This window comes from Musa acuminata, chromosome BXJ3-2, assembly GCF_036884655.1.
Source record: "Musa acuminata AAA Group cultivar baxijiao chromosome BXJ3-2, Cavendish_Baxijiao_AAA, whole genome shotgun sequence".
Taxonomy (NCBI): Eukaryota; Viridiplantae; Streptophyta; class Magnoliopsida; order Zingiberales; family Musaceae; genus Musa; species Musa acuminata.
Window position 1 is genome coordinate 9,178,302 of NC_088350.1, and position 15,626 is coordinate 9,193,927.

Consider the following 15,626-nt stretch of genomic DNA (forward strand, 5'->3'; position numbering starts at 1 on the left):
TTTCATTCATCTGTCGTAGTGTCTTCAAAATTTCAACTTGTTGATTCTGAATTTGTTCTTGCTCTGATTTGATCTGAGATAGCACCGTCATAATGATATCTTCAGAGGAGGAAACAGGAGCTGAAGGTGCTGCTCCAAAGGGACTAGGAGGAGGAGATTCACTTCCTATAAGAATTGGTGTTTCGGGTTGTTCTATTGGTGTAGGAATTGGATCCGTCCTTCTAGGCTGCCTAACCCATATGCCATTGCTAAAAGTGCACCTAAGTTTTTTTAGCAGGTTTTTATTTATTATGTTGTATCGATCATTTTGAATAGATTCTTCATCGGGTGGAATGCAAATGTCATAGGCATGAAGAATTCTAGTGATTAACCTCCCATATAGCAATATAGTATCTTTAGTCATAATTTCCTACATGTGTTGGCGAATCAAGTACCCAAAACAATTATGCTGACCGGTCATAATCCAATACATGGTTCCTATCTCTAATTGACTTACTTCGTCAAGATGAAATTGTTTGGGGAATATGATGCTTGTGATAATGTGATGAAGAATTTTAGAGTTGAAAGGCATTAAGTGTTCACAGCTCTTGGGTAGGAAGTCAAGGTTTGGATTTGCAAAAATTGTTTTCACGGCTTCGGAATAGGTTACTCCTATTTTTTTGACGTCCCATTTACCTTTAAAATAGCATCCCCTATCTTTTTCAGTTATGCCAATTAGCTCACAAATGGTGCTGTCAAAAATTCTAATGGGTGTTCCTAGAATGTAAGTGCTTAGGCTATCATTGTCTTCATATAGGTTGGCATAGAACAATCTCACTAACCGTGGATAGATTGGTTCATCTATTTGTAGTAGAGGTAGAGCTTCTAGTTGAGCAAACCACTTAATGGGATCTAAGTCCTCTAGTTCATCCAAATCAACGTATTTTCCCTTATGGACACATCGTGTTTCAAATTTTGGAAAGCTAAGGGCTACCTCTTTTGATCTAAAAAGGTCATGGTTATATGAATCTCCTTCAATCCATATTCCTTTTGATCTCTTTGGAGCCATTTTCTAGACAAGATGATGATGAAATTGTGAAAAATAAGCAAGAAAAAGAGAAAAGAAAGGAGGGATTTCAAGTGTTACCTTGTGGAGATTATGTTGAGAGATGGAAAGCTTGGACCACCAAGAATTCTTCTCCAATGTTTCTAAGAGTTAGAATGAGGGTTAGAGGGAATGGGAGAGGGTTTTGGAGAGGTCTTTCTTCGGGTTGGGGGCGGTGTCACCGCCGGCCCTAACCCCTCGGGTTAAAAGGGTGACTCGGTCGGTGTCACCGCCAAACTGGTCAGTGTCACCGCCTGGCGCCCGAGCGCCAGTCGGTTCAACCGCCAGATCTGGCGGTGCCACCGCTGGCATCACGCGGAGGAAAGAAAAAAAATTTTCTTCCTTCCTTTTGTTTAGCTTCTTCCCTCAAGATCATAATTTATACTTTAATGGATCATTTTGAATTGAAGAAGAAGGAAGAATTCAAATTCATAAACGAAGGGAAAAGAACGAGTCCTTTTTGTGAAGTTCATTTTAGGGACAATTTAGCATGCCTAATTCCCTTCGGATGAATTCAAATTGGTCTTCATTCAAAGCTTTTGTAAATATATCTACTAATTGATGCTTTGTGTCAATGAATTCTAGAACAACATCATTGTTAAGAACATAATTGCGTATGAAATGATGCCTAACGTCGATGTGCTTAGTTCTAGAGTGCTGAATTGGATTTTTAGTAAGGCATATGGCACTAGTATTATCGCATTTTATGGGAATATTTTCAAGGTGAATTCCATAGTCTTCTAATGTATTTTTCATCCAAATTACTTGTGCACAACATGCACTTGCAGCAATGTATTCGGCTTCCGCCGTAGATAGTGCAACTGAATTTTGTTTCTTGGAAGTCCAAGAAACAAGTGCATGTCCTAAAAATTGGCATGTTCCAGATGTACTTTTTCTATCTATCCTGCATCCGCCAAAATCGGCATCTGCATAAGCTATTAGATCGAATTTTTCAGATTTTGGATACCACAATCCTAAATTTGGAGTTTCTTTAAGATACCTAAATATTCTTTTAACACTCTTAAGATGAGATAATTTAGGATTAGATTGAAACCTAGCGCAAAGTCCTACACTAAACATAATATCTGGTCTAGTCGCAGTGAGGTAGAGTAGACTACCTATCATTCCCCTATATGTTTTTTGATCGAAACTTTCACCATTTTCATCCATATCTAACTTAGTCGCAGTACTCATAGGGGTGTTTATTGCTTTTGAATTATCCATGTTAAATCGTTTTAACAATTCTAATGTATATTTGGATTGGTTAAGAAATATACCATCACTAAGTTGTTTGATTTGTAATCCCAAAAAGAAAGTTAATTCACCCATTAAACTCATTTCAAATTCAAGACTCATACATTTGGCAAATGATTCACATAGTGATTCATCCGAAGAGCCAAACACAATATCGTCAACATAAATTTGCACAATAAGAAAATTATTTTCAAAATGTTTAATAAACAATGTAGTATCAACCTTGCCTTTGGTAAAATTATTTAAAATAAGAAAGGAACTAAGCCTTTCATACCAAGCTCTAGGAGCTTGTTTTAAGCCATAGAGAGCTTTAGTCAATTTGAATACATGATTAGGAAGAAGAGAATTTTCAAATCCGGGTGGTTGTTCGACAAATACTTCTTCGGAAATAAAACCATTCAAGAAGGCACTTTTAACATCCATTTGAAATAGTTTAAAATTATTACTACTAGCATAGGCAAGGAGCATCCTTATGGCTTCTAATCGAGCCACGGGAGCGAAGGTTTCTTCGTAATCGATACCTTCTTCTTGGTTGAAGCCTTTGGCCACTAATCTAGCATTGTTTCTAACCACGATACCATTTTCGTCTTGCTTGTTTCTAAAGACCCACTTAGTACCTATGACTAAGTGGTCACTTGGTCTAGGAACAAGCTTCCATACCTCATTCCTCTCAAATTTGTTCAATTCTTCTTGCATTGCAATGATCCAAAAATCATCTTTTAAGGCTTCGTCAATGCATTTAGGTTCAATTTGAGAAAGGAAAGTGGCGTTAACACAGAAATTTTTGAAAGAAGAACGAGTTTGAACCCCTTTTGATGTATCTCCTATAATTTGCTCTTTTGGATGAGCATCTACATACTTCCATTCTTTTGGTAAAGAAATTTCGGAAGAAGATGCATTCAAATGGCTATTTTGAGGAGAGGGTTCATTTAAATTCAAATTATCAAAACCAAGATCATCATCAAAATCATTTTTCTTTAAATCGGAAATTTCATTAAAAACTACATGAATAGACTCTTCAATTACTAAAGTTCTTTTATTAAAAACCCGAAAAGCTTTAGAAACGGAAGAGTAACCAAGAAAGATGCCTTCATTGGATTTAGCATCAAATTTTCCTAAAGCATCCCTTTCATTTAAAATAAAGCATTTACAACCAAAAACTTTAAAATAGGAGATGTTTGGTTTTTTGTTATTCCATAATTCATAGGGAGTTTTGGATAAGGATGGTCTTATTAGGACTCTATTCATGATGTAGCAAGCCGTATTTACGGCTTCGGCCCAAAAGTACTTAGGTAAACTATGTTCATTCAACATAGTTCTTGCCATTTCTTGTAGGTTTCTATTTTTCCTTTCAACTACTTCATTTTGTTGAGGATTTCTTGGAGTTGAGAAGTTGTGATTGTACCCATTACTTTCACAAAAATTCTGAAAGTCACGGTTTTGGAATTCACCACCGTGATCACTCCGAATTGATGAAATCATGAAGCCTTTTTCGTTTTGAGTGAGTTTACAAAATTTAGAGAAACACTTGAAGCAATCACTTTTGTGAGCTAAGAAATAGGTCCAAGTGTATCTAGAGTAGTCATCCACAATCACAAAAGCATATTTGCTTCCACCTAGACTTGTTGTATCAATTGGTCCAAATAAGTCCAAATGGATCAATTGTAATGGTCTAGTAGTGCTAATTTGATTTTTTGGTTTGAAGCTTGTTTTTATTTGTTTGCCTAGTTGACATGCATCGCATACTTTGTCCTTAATAAACTTTATATTTGGAATTCCTCGTACTAATTCTTGAGATGAGATCTTAGATATTATTTTCATGCTTGCATGGCCTAATCTCCTATGCCAAAGCCAAGCATCATCATTTACGGCGGAGAAGCACATTTCATTACTTAGTTCATCAAGATTGATGGTATAGACATTATTTTGTTTTAAAGCAATCATAGTCATGTTATGATTTGGTTTTTCAATAATGCACATATTTGATTCAAATCTAACGATGTAACCTTTATCGCATAGTTGACTAATACTCAAGAGATTATGTTTCAATCCATCAACTAGTAAGACATCATCAATGGAAAAATTAAATTTGTTACCAATAGTTCCCTTGCCAATGATTTTGCTATTGTTGTTGTCTCCGAAGGTAACGTACCCTTCTTCTTTGCTAGTGAGCATAGAGAAATGAGATGGATCTCCAGTCATATGTCTTGAGCATCCACTATCGAGATACCATCTCTTGCTCCTAGCTTGTGGGTTTGTCTACAAAAGAGGATGATTTTTAGGTACCCATTTGATTTTGGGTGCCTCAAAAATTGACCCACTAACTTTGTTATTTATGATTGAATTCTTTATAGTTCCTTTAGGAACCCATATTAATTTTTGTGAACTAATTTTCCTAAATGGGCATTTGTAGGCAATATGTCCGGATTTGCAACAAAAGTTGCATTTCATATAAGAGGAAACATGTAATGTAGGTCCTTTTATGAAAGTGGTAGGATTTTGATGTAATCCTTTTACAAATCCAATTCCATTTCTATTTGCGATGTGACCCTTGTGTGCAAGGATCATATCTAATCCTTTGCTACCAACCTTAAACTTGTTTAAGGTTTCCTTAAGAAGCATATTTTCATTTTTTATTGCTTCTAAGTGCTCACACTTAGAGCATGGAGGAGTTTGAAGACTATCAAACTTATCTTGTAGCAAAGCATGCTCTTTCTTTAAGATACTTAACTTCTTGCTAACAGTTCTACATTCATCAAATAATTCATGAAAAGCGATAGATAGTTCTTCAAAAGATAAATCTTCATTAAATAAATCACATACCTCTTCTCCTAACGCCATTAGCGCGTAATGAGCAACTTGCTCGGTGTTGGACTCCTCTTCTTCGGATGCGCTTGAATCATCCCACGTTGCTTTGAATGCCTTCTTTTTTGATGTTCTCTTTTTGGCTTGAGGACAATCATTCTTATAGTGTCCCGGTTTTTTGCATTCATAGCAAATCACTTGGTCCTTCTTTTGTTCAAATTTATTTTTTGTATTATTTTTAAATCTGTTCTTTCTTAAATATTTTTTAAATTTTTGAGTCAAAAGTGCAATGTCATTGTCACTGTCCTCATCACTTGATGTTCCTTTCAAGTGGTCTTCTTATGATTTGAGTGCCATATCCTTCCTGTTCTTTGGAAGGGGGTTCTCGAGCTCGTCATGAGCTTGACATGTCATTTCGTAGGTCATTAGAGACCCAATGAGTTCTTCAAGAGGGAATGCTTTAAGGTCTTTGGCCTCTTGAATGGCCGTAACTTTTGGATCCCAACTTTTAGGGAGGGATCTTAAGATTTTAGTTACTAGTTCAAAGTTAGTAAAATCTTTACCAAGAGCTTTGAGTCCATTGATGACATCCGTAAACCGGGTGTACATGTCTCCGATGGACTCACTTGGTTTCATTCGGAAAAGTTCGTAAGAGTGCACAAGGATGTTGATTTTGGACTCTTTCACTCGGCTAGTGCCTTCATGAGTGACCTCAAGAGTTCTCTAAATATCAAAAGCCGAATCACACATTGAAACACGATTAAATTCATTTTTGTCTAGTGCACAAAACAAGGCATTCATAGCCTTTGCATTTAAAGCAAAAACCTTCTTCTCCGATTCATCCCATTCGCTCATCGGAAGAGAAGATTTTTGAAATCCATTCTCGACAATAGACCAAAGCTCAAAGTCCATAGAAATGAGGAAGATTCTCATGCGAGTCTTCCAATATGTGTAATCCGACCCATTAAACAAAGGTGGTCGTGCAATAGAATGGCCCTCTTGCATGCCGGAGTAAGCCATCTCTCTTGGGTATTAAACCAAATATGAGAGATAACCTTGCTCTGATAACACTTGTTAGGATCGGAGCGGCACTAAGAGGGGGGGGTGAATTAGTGCAGCGGATTAAAACTTCGATTTTAACAAAATCTTTCGTACGTTGAGAACGAAACTTGAGAAATTTAACTTGAAGGCGTATTCTTGAAGTTGCGCAGCAAGAGTAATAAGGAACTAAAGCAGCAAGAAGATTTACAGTAATGTAAATGACAATAATGAAGAGCAAACCAGAGATTACGCCAATTTTTAGAGTGGTTCGGTCAAATGACCTACTCCACTTGCGAGGCCCCTCTTCGATGAGGCTCCCACCTTCCACTAGCAAGTCTCTTGAAATGGAAGGGTAAACACCCCTCTTACAACCTTTTACAAGCAGCTCAACCTCTTACAAATTTTCAATAAGAAAGAAGGAGGAGAACTCTCTAGCAAATTGAAAACAAGACTTGCTAAGACTTTCTAAGACTTTTCTCTCAATCAAAATGCTTCTCAAAAGTTGTAACCTCAGCTGAGATTTGAGGGGTATTTATAGGCCTCAAGAGGATTCAAATTTTGGGTTTCAAAATTTGAATTCTCTTAGGGTTCCCGGTGCTGGAGGTTCCACCGCCCAGCCAGGCGGTGCCACCGCCCAGCGCTCGGGTGCTGGACGGTGCAACCGCCCAGCCAAGGAGGTGTCACCGCCCAGCCAGGCGGTTCCACCGCTTGGCTTTCCGATTCATTGGTTTGGCTTAATTTTTGCCCAAACCAAATCTGACTTTGGGCCCAGTTGGCCCCTAACCAGGATATAGGATTATCTCTTAATCCTAATCCTAATTACAGGTGAACTACATAACACAAAAAAAACATCCTAAGCAAGTTTTTTTAACCGCGAACGTCGAGTCTTGTTTCGGCGAGCTTTCCGACGAACTTCTTCCGACGGACTCCCTGCAAGCTCCCAATCTTTGTGATGACTTTAACGAGTAGCCGAGCCTTCTTGGTGATCTCCGCGAGCCTCCGACGATTTCTCCGGCGAACTTCCGACACGTTCCCGATTTCTTCTCGGATGGTTCCGGTAGCATCTCCGATGATTCTTCGGTCTCTTAAACGTCTATCGAGCTCGACTCCGGTATCCTTGCTTTATGTTTTCTGGTTATCGTAGTTAATCCTGCACACTTAACTCAATAATATGGATTAGATCAATTAACCCACCAATTGATTATATCATCAAAATCCGAGATTCAACAAAGCAAAGTGCAATCTTGCACAAGAAGCAAGTGTTGAATTGCCATGATTGAACTTAAGAATTTTGCTATGCTTTTGTGCATATATGTTGTGATGAAAATCTATGCTTTTGTGCATATATGTTGTTGAATCTCAGATTTTGATAATGAAACTAATTGATTGTGTTTAGATGTTTAACTGCATTTTGAGTGATGCAGGTCTACTCGATCAGGATTAGACAGTTGACGCAGGAGGAATTGACGTTGCGCCGGAGGAGATCACGTCAGGGTATTGGACGGCAGAAGGCTTCGGACGTCAGGCATCGGGCCAAAGAGAGCGGAATTGCACCAAGGATATCGGGGTTGCAGAGGTCAACTGCCGATTGGGCAACAAGCCGCAAGAGAGGACAATGCGCTGAAGAATCGGATGAAGCGCCAACCAATGACGTGTCGGGCAACAGAATGTCAATTTGCGTTGTAATAATTGTCTAGATCGGAGTAGATTTTTTTGCTTGTATGTGCAGGATTAACTACGATAACGATGAAGACATAAAGTAAAACAAAGTATCGGAGTCAAGCACGAAGGATTCATTGCGAGTTTGAGAGTTCGATGGAAGTCCGAAGGTTCATCGGGAATGTTGCCGGAACTAGCCAAGAATAAGTAGGGAGCTTGCCGAAGGGTTTTTTGGAAGCTCGCCGGAAGGTTCGTTGGAAGTTCGTGGAGCTCGCCGAGAAAGATTGGAGCTTGCCGAAGAAGCTTGTTGGAACTCGCCAAGATCAAATCGTGAAGTCTAGGAGCTTGCCGGGAGTCCGTAGAATGGTTTCCGAGAGTTTATCGAAAGATCGTCGGAAGTTCGTCGGAAGCTCGCCGGAAGAAGTCTTGACTTACGAACTTTGTAATAGCTTAGAAAATATCTTTAAATTCATAGTTAGCACGTTAATTAGGGTTAGGATTAGGTGTTAATCTTATAACCCAAGTAGAGGCCAATTGGGCTTGAGTTCGGACTGGTTTGGGCCAAGTTTGGAGCCCAACCAGTGAGCTGAATTGGCCTAGGCGGTGGCACCGCTTGACTGGGCGGTGGCACCGCCAGTCCACTGTCAGTGTCAGCCACTGACAGGCGGTGGCACCGCCAGCCTCGGAAACCCAAGAGAATTCAAATTTTGGAGCCCAAATTTGAATCCTCTTGGGGCCTATAAATACCCCTCAATTCTCAGCAGAGAATACAACCTTTTGAGAAGCTAGAAGTTGAGAAAAGCTTTAGGAAAAGTTATGTTTTCAATAGCTTGAGTGTTCACCTCCTTTCTTTTCATTGAAATCTTTGTAAAATGGTGAACCACTTGTAAGAGGTTGTAAGAGGGGTGTAAGAAGGAGGTTGATCTTCGCCTAGTAAAGGAAGATCATTAGTGGATGCCGGTGGCCTCGATGGAAGAGGAATCGGAGGAGTGGATGTAGGTCACGATTGACCGAACCACTATAAACTACCGTCTTCTCTGGTTTGCATTTTATTCTTGTCATTTACATACTGCAAACTACTTTACTTAGTCACTACGCTTCCATATGCTTCTAAGTTATTAAGCTTCCAAAATCGGTTTTCATTGAAAGTGTTTAAATCGTCGAAAGTTTATCATACTTTATCGTTGCACTAATTCACCCCCCCCTCTTAGTGCCACTCCGGTCCTAACAGTTTGTTCTTCCAGGTTGCTGCTCAAAGGCTACTAAAAAGATTCATCTATTCCATTTTCAAAAGAAGATAAATACATGACTATTTATAGGACTTCTAAACTTCAACTCCTAATAGGACTCCTACTTAAGACTCTTACTTCTAACCAACTCCTAATGCTTCTCTAAGAAGCAACCTCCAAACTAATCCTAACCTTAGCCGACCTTTTCACCTCTTTAATAGGGGTCGGCTAGGTATATTTTACATGAATGCCCCCTTTAATGAAACTTATTTAGGACTCTCCTAGCTAGAGTCCTAACATCTACTCATAGAATATTGAATAGTTGATGATACCTCATTGTTAGACAACGATTCCGTCATCTCAATTTTGTGTTTAGTCCTTAGACTTCATACACTAAGGATGCCCTGTATGAGTACTTTGCTTTTTGATACTAGACTTATTGGTCTGGAGGTTCCAAATCTAGCATAACCAATCATTGGGAGTGGCAACCAACCTTACAAAGATAATTGAGTATCAATAGAGGATCATCCGCTCTCGGTGTTATAAGAGGAATATCCTATGTGTTCTTACTCATGCAAATCCCTAGCAAGGGTCATTTTGATTGAGAGAGAAAGAGTTCTCTAGAAGAATCCGATTAGAGTGAAACTCTAGTAGATTCCATATAAGCTTAACAATACCATACCCGGTATACGATCCCTAGGATATTAGATGGATGAGAGACTATAGATGTTGAATCTCGGATTTTAATGATGAAATTGGTAAATTATTTGATCTAATCTATATATTAAGAAAAGTGTGCAAAATTAAGTACGATAGCAGTAAGACATAAAGCAAATGTTGTGTCGGAGTCAAAATCGAGATTTCGTTGGAAGTTCAAGAGTTCATCGAAAGTCCGAACGTTCATCGGAAGTTCTAACGGAACCAACCGAGATGTCCAAGTGCTTGCTAAAGAAGCTCATAGGAACTTCCCAAGAAGATCGTCGTGAAGTCCAAGAGCTTGTCGGAAGTCCGCCGGAACATTGGCAAGAGATCATCGAAAGTTTGCCAAAAGATCGTTGGAAGAACAATTGATGTATTGGAACTAGAATGCATTGATAAATGTCTTAATTATCATAGTTAGATCATAAATTGAGTTAGGATTGGGAGGTGATCACACTAACTCAGTTAGGGGCCAATTGGGCCCTTAATAGGGTTTAATTGAACCGGATTGAATAGCCCATTCAGTACCTAAAATCAGGGTCGTTGGTGGCACCACTTGGGACTCAATCTCCCAGGTGTTTTGGGTGGTGGTACCACCCAAACTGGGGAGTGGTACCACTTGTTGAATCTCGTATTTTGATGATGAAACTACTTGATATATGTTTATGATTTAATCTGCGTTTTGAGTGACGCAGGATGCTTCGATCAGGATGAGACAATTAAAGTAGGAAAATCATGTTGTGCCGGAGGAACATGTCAGAATATTGGACGTCGGGCCGATGGATCGGTCGACGTATTGACAGAAGGCTTCGGGCCGTGGACTCGGGCATCGGGCCAAGAAGAGCGGGTATTGTGCCAAGGATATCGGAGTTGCGGAGTCAACTGGCCGATTGAGTAATAGGCTGTAGGAAAGGACGATGCGCCAAAGAATCGGACGAAGCGTCGAGGGACCAATAACATATCGGACAACTTGGTTAATTGCTTAGGATTAATTGTCTCGATCGAAGTTTTGTTTACATGTGCAGGATTAACTATGATGAAAGTAAGACATGCAGCAGGAGTTGTGCCGGAGTCATGACAATGATCACGTTGGGAGTTCAAGAGCTCGACGGAAGTTCGGACAGTCGTCGGAGGTTCTGCGGGAACAAATCCGAGAAGTCCAGAAGCTTGCCAAAGGAGCTCATCGGAACTTGCCAAGTGGATCGTCGCAAGTCCAGGAGTTTGCCGGAAGTCCGCAGGAGCATCACCAAGGGTTGGTCGGATGATCGACGGAAGTTCGTCGGAAACTCGCCGGAAGAAGCGATTGACGCACCGGAGCAAGCTGCAGAATTTGTCTTAGGAAATAATCGTAGTTAGCACATTGATTAAGTTAGAAATGGGAGGTGATCCCATTAGATTAATCTTGGGGCAATTGGGCCCCTGAAGAACTCAAATTGGGCCGAATGGATCAACCCATTCGGACCCAGGTTGCTGTGGGAGGTGCGACCGCCCAGGCAGGGAGGTAGCACCGCCCAGGCTATGTCTCCCAGTGAGACTGGGTGGTGCAACCGCCTCAGCCAAGAGGTGGCACCGCCCCGGGCTCAGTCTTCGAGCGAGACTGGGCGGTGCAACCTTTTCTGTCAAGAGGTAGCACCGCCAGAGCTCAAGTTTCGAGCTCTGCCAGGCGGTGCAACCTCTCCAGTCAGGCGGTGCAACCGCCTGAGCTTGGTCTTCGAGCTCTCGTAGAGAGGTGCAACCGCCCCTGACAGAGGTGGCACCGCCCAGAGGCTCAGTCTTCGAGCTCTGCCAGGTGGTGCAACCGCCCCAGTCAGGAGGTGCAACCGCCTGATCCCAGAATTCAAGGAATTGACAGATTTGAGCTCCAAATTTGAACTGGGTTGGGGCCTATAAATACCCCACCCATTCAGCACTGAAAGCACAGAACACACACTCGAAATCTTGCTGTCTTTCTGTGTTTCTTAGAGCTCAAAACTGCTAGTTCTCCTCTTTCTATTCTTCAAGTTTGAGTTGTAAAGAGAGGAGAGAAAACTTCTGTAAGGGTTGTCTCCTAAGCCCGTCAAAAGGAGTGAATCTGTAAGAGGGTGGTTGGCCTTCGCCTATTGAAGGAAGGTCTCTAGTTGACGTCGGTGACCTCGTCGGTGGAGGAAGCCAAAAGTGGAGTAGGTCAAGATTGACCGAACCACTCTAAATCTCGGTTTGCATTTCCCTTGAGCATTTTACCTTTACTGCAAACTTTTCAATAGCTTACTGCCCTCTGTGATTTTACGAACGAGTTTCAGCGTTCAGACGTAAATCTGCGTTTATACGTAAATTTGCTTTTTCGCATGATGATCTTATTGCAGATTGCATTTACATTTTGAGCTGTACAATAGCAGCACACTGTCTTTATACTTATGCTTAAACTGCGTCTTATCTAATCAAGTGATTTACGAATCGATACTTAAACGTAAATCTGTTTCTTCGTACGAACGTCGGATTTCAGTTTGCGTCGATATTCTGGTTTTCATCATAACTGCAAACTGCCTGCTTAGATTGACTGTAACCTTGCTTAGTATCAACTTTCATATAGAGTTGTCTTTATCGTTCAAACGCAGCTTTCGATTTTAATCGCAGAAAGTTTTCCGCTACACTAATTCACCCCCCCCTCTTAGTGCTCTGGATCCTAACACCACTGACATTTAATGCTGTCAAGCGGTGGTACCACCCTTGTCAAACGATGGTACCACCAGAGCTCGATCTCCGAGCTCTATCAGGTGGTCGTACTGCCCAGACTGAGCGGTGGTACTACCCAGTGTTAGTCTACAAGCAGTAGTACCGCCCAATATTGGCGGTGATACCATCAGTACCCGAAATTCGGGAAAGTAACACTTTTGGGCTCCAATTCAAAAGCCATGGTCTATAAATTCCCCACCCTTTTCTGTATGAAAGGGCATGAAACTATTAACATAATCTTAAATTCCTGTAGTGTTAAAATGTTGTAAAAGTGAGAAAGAGTCCTCCCCTCCCTCTCTTAACTTTGTAACCATCCAAGAAAGAGGAGTGAGGCTTGTAAGGGTTACCTTCTAAACTCAGTAAAAGGAGAAAGAGTTATAAAAGGTGGTTAGTCTTCGCCTATTGATGGAAGGCCATTAGTGGATGTCGATGACCTCAATGGAGGAGGAATTCGAAGTGGATGTAGGTCACAATGACCAAACCACTCTAAATTCTAGTTTGCATTTCTATTTAAGCAATTTACATTACTGCAATCTTCCTTAAATTTCTCTTATGAAAGCCTTTGAAGTTTAATATCTTTCCAAAGTGGATTTAATTAGAACAAGTATTTTTTGAAATCAATGATTTTTTCACTGCACTAATTTACCCTCCCCTCCCCCCCTCTCTCTCTCTCTCTCTCTTAGTGCCGCTCTTGATCCTAACAATTGGTATTAGAGCCCGGTCACTCTTATTTGGTTTGAAACCCAAGAGAGATGATATTTGCTGGTAACCAAGAGGGTCACTCAATTACACATCCGCCCTTGTTCAATGGAACATATTACACCCATTAGAAGACTAGAATGTGGATTTTTCTAATTTTTATGGATTTCAAATTATGGAACATTGTAGAAAATGACTTTCAAAAGCCTTCTCTTTTAATGAATGATTGGAATGAGTTGCAGAAGAAGACTTTTGTTTTAAATGCCAAGGCTATGAATGCCTTATTTTGTGCTTTAGATAAAAACGAGTACAATCGAGTGTAGATTTGTAAAACAATTTTTGATATTTGGTACACACTTGAAGTTACTCACGAAGGCACTAGTAGAGTAAAGGAGTTGAAAATTAATCTTTTAGTCTATACTTATGAGTTGTTTCGGATGAAATTGAGTGAGACCATTGGAGACATGTATACCCGATTTACGAATGTCATCAATGGTCTGAAAGGACTTGGTAAAAGTTTTTCTAATTTCAAACTTGTTAATAAAATCTTGAGATCACTTCCAAAGTGTTGGGACTCTAAAGTAATGGTCATTCAAGAGGCCAAGGATTTAAACAACTTTCCTCTCGAAGAACTTATCGGGTCATTAATGACCTATGAGATGACTTACAACACTCATGAAGAGCTTAAGAATAACCTTCTAAAGAATAGGAAGGATATGACACTAAGAACTCAAGAAGACCATTTGAAAGAAAATTTAAGTGATGAGGACTATGATAATGACTTGGCACTCTTGACAAGAAAATTTAAAAAATTTATAAAAAATAATAAATTTAAAAATGATACTAAAAATAAATTTGAACCAAAGAAAGAACAAGTCATATGCCACGAATGCAAGAAGCCGAGACATTTTAAAAGTGAATGTCCCTAAGCAAAGAAGAAACAACTAAAGAAGAAGAAGGTCTTAAAGCAACGTAGGATGACTCAAGTGCATCCGAAGAAGAGGAGTAAACCAACATAGAGCAAGTTGCTCACTATGTGCTAATGGCTATTGGAGATTAGGTAAGTAGTTCATTAGATGGAAATTTATCTTTTGATGAATTACTAAGTGCTTTTCATGATTTATTCTATGAATGTAAATTAGTTAGTAAAAATATAAATTATTAAAAAAAAACATGCTTCTCTTGTTAGTGACTTTGATATACTAAAAATTGAGCGTGATGATAGTCTAGCTCCTTGCATAAAATACGATGAATTAGAAACACTTAAAAAAGAAAATTTACAACTATATAAAACCTTAGAAAAATTTGAAATAGATAGTAAATCCTTAAACATGATTCTTGTAAGTAAAAATCATGTTCATAGAAGAGATGGAATCGGCTTTGTGAGTAACACTCATAAAAATCCAACCATCTTTGTTAAAGGTCCAACATTGCATGTTTCACCCCGAAATAAATGTAACTGTTGTTACAAATTTGGACATGTTGCTTATCAATATCCATTTAAGAGATGTAGTTCACACAAATTGATTTGAATTCCTAAAGAAACCATAAAGAACTCCATGCAAAATGATAAGTTAAGCCGATTGATTTTTAAGGCACCCAAGTTCAAATGGGTACCTAAAAATTATCCTTTTTTATAGAAACGTTTACCGTCACAAGCTATGAGCAAGAGATTGTTAGGAAATTTTGGGGGCAACATCATATATATAGCGGAAGAATAGAAAACAAAATCCCCAATTTCCCAAAGATTTATTTGTCATCGTTCGAAGATTGGTGCGCTAATCCGTAAAGTAAAAAGCTACGTATATGAAAGATTATGTTACTTAGGGAGATCTTATATCCCTGAATCCTTGTAGATCTCTAGGAGAGGATGAAGGAAGTTAAGCGTCCTCCTTTCTAGTGGTGATCCATGTTAGGATCGGAGCAGCACTAAGAGGGGGGGGTGAATTAGTGCAGCGGTAAAGTGCGATAAACTTTTCACGATTTAAAGACTTTCGAAAACTTTGTACGATAAAAGTAACGTTTTCGTTTGAAACCGTTTCGATTGCGTTTTAACTTGAGGGGATAAGTAAGACGGAGACAAAGAAGTAGAGCATTAAAGGGCAAATGGTTTGCAGTAATATAAATGATAATAAGTAAATGCAAACCAGAGATCACGCCGATTTTACAGTGGTTCGGTCAAATGACCTACATCCACTTGCGAGGCCCCTCTTCGATGAGGCTCCCACCTTCCACTAGCAAATCTTCTTGAAGGGGAAGAGTAAATACCCCTCTTAAAACTTTTTACAAGCGGTTCACTCTCTTACAGATTTTCAGCAAGAAAGAAGGAGGTGAACACTAGCAAATTGAAAACAAGACTAGCAAAGACTCTTCTAAGACCTTTCTCTCAATCAATTGCTTCTCAAAAAGTTGTAATCTCAACTGAGATTTGAAAGGTATTTATA